Consider the following 2,706-nt stretch of genomic DNA (forward strand, 5'->3'; position numbering starts at 1 on the left):
TTTGTCTTTGCTCCTTGTTCTTTATGTATACTAGGTGTTTAATATAATTTTTATAACAATTATATTTTTATGTTATTATTCTACAAGCACGTCATTCCCTAATCACTGTATTATATTATGACGCAAAACTTTTGCCATAGATAATATTTTAACCATATTTAAATTAAAAGTTCTTAACTTATCCTACTTCTCTTCTACCGTTAATGACTTTATAAAAAGTTCATTAGAGAAAAATTTAAATTTTTAATTATAATTTAAAATTCTTTTTCGTAAATCTTTTTTTATTATTATTTCCGACCAAATTGGAATTGTTGAAGTGAAAACATATTTTTAAAAAAATTACCCATATTTTCGTATATGGGTAGAGATATAGAGATCTTTATTTCATATAAAAAAATAGTTGAGGAAAAAATATTTCATAATTTTCTTTTATAAACGATATATATATAAATTTACAAAATTAGTATGATTACAAAATTATTATATTAAAATTATTATATTATAATTATTAAATAGAAATATTATTCCAATATATCTTTAGTAATTTAAATTATATATATCTACGTTAATATTATAATTATAAATTTTTATATATCATTAGGTAAATAGATTATTTTAAATTATAGATTGTCATTATTTTAATAAGCATTTCAATTATTTCTTATTTAAGTTTGCTATAAGGCCGAATATTATAGAACACAATATGTTAGCAATTATTTTAGAGTGTTATAAATTTATTTTTATTTTATTTTTAATTAAAATTTTTATTCCTTTTTTATTATTTTTGTATCCTTATAATTTATTTTTGCATGTAAATCCCATATAGGTCACGTAGGGCTAGTCAAGATGTTTCGCTTATGTCACGCAGTGTTGACAATTTATCATTGCCAGTTCGCCGGTAAGTACATTACAATTTTTTTTATTTAATTTAAATACCTTGCATTTCGTTTGATTTGATTTAATAAAAATTAATTATTTATTAATAAGAAAATATTGTAAATATTTGTGCATGTTCAGATATTGCTACAGTTATTTTTAATCGTTTTGTCGTATGAAAATGCATGCAAAATACTACACATGAAAATGCTTGAATAATTAATGTTTTGTACATAAAAGTAATATATTTAATATTACAAAATATTTAGTCAAATATTTATAATAAATTCATTACATTTTATATATTTCCATATTGATATATTAAAATTTTTATGCATAAAATAATAAAAAATTTTCAGCAATATAAATAACCGCAGGTAAATAAAATAATAAATTGTATTTAAATTGAAATCAAGTTTTTGTTACAAAAAATATTCAATATATGAACAGTTGGTGATAAAAATGTCAAACATATGAAGAGTGAACACTTTTCAGAAATAAAATTTAAAATAACAATTTTATGTGAAATAATGTTTTTCAATAGTAAAATATTAATAATATAGTATAAATGAAATACACATTAAATTGTGCAAAAGGTGAGTGAAAGTAAATATTTTAATAATAGTTTTGTTCGACTATTAAATTTTTTATAGTATTTATATATATATAAAACTAATAAAAAGGTTTATGATCTGTGAAAAATAATGACATATACTTCCAAAAAAATAAATATCGAATGTTTCATAAATGCATTTAAAAGAAAAAAATATATTGCTTTATATTTATTTTTCTTATAAATTCTATGCATTTGCTTAGAATTTCATTTGTAATTTCAGAATTATTAACGTCTGTCGAAATTGATTGTAAAGATGCTTTCTTGTGCCTTTTTATAATGTGGAAAATTTTAAACAAATTCTGCAATTTAAATTGATTGCAATAACATTTTTTGAAAACATAAGACAATTGTTTGGAAAAAAATTTTCAACTGATCTGGAGACGATTAAAAGGTGATTCGACTAATGTATACACAATTCATCTAATATGGCTTCCTAAAACAATTGAGGGTATCTAACGCCAATAACAATTCTATTATAATATGCATTTAAGGAAATTTGATTTGTAAATTATGTCATACCAATGGTTTTGCATTGAACCACTTCTATATTATAGGTCATTTTCTTCATATATCTCTCGTCACGTAAAATTATTTATCGGAAATAGAATTGTATGTTGAAAACAAGTTTATAAAGAGATTATCCTTCTCTTTAATATATATAAAGTAAATACTAATTTGACTAAATATATATTATTCTTAATGCAAAGCAAAAACTTTATATTATTGAAGCGATGTAATTTGTTTTAATTTTGGTATAGAACTAAAGATACCCGATTCCATAACATCACTTATGTCATTTCCGCATATACATAGGCACTATTTATAATGGTATTCTGTAAATTGACAGTACATCCAGTTAAAGGTTTTACTATTACTAAAAATTTAAGCAAGAATAAAACGAGATGCTTTCTTAATTAGACATATAATTGGTTTGATATGACCCCCAAATCTATTTTTAATGGTATAAAAAAACCTTTAGCTTCAATACGATTAATAAATTTTACTTCCAATGCAACTTATGTATAAATCTTGATATGGTGTCAAACATAGGTAGAAGAGTTTGGTAATCAAGCAGGGCGGATGTACACTACGCAGAACAAACACTATTGCCAATTTTCCCATTAGAGTAATTAATAATATAATAGATAATACAATAAAAAAGCTCCGGACTATCACAAAGAATGACAACTTCAAACTTGAATTAATGAACTATA

The sequence above is a fragment of the Teleopsis dalmanni genome, chromosome 2, assembly GCF_002237135.1.
Source record: "Teleopsis dalmanni isolate 2A chromosome 2, ASM223713v2, whole genome shotgun sequence".
NCBI lineage: Eukaryota > Metazoa > Arthropoda > Insecta > Diptera > Diopsidae > Teleopsis > Teleopsis dalmanni.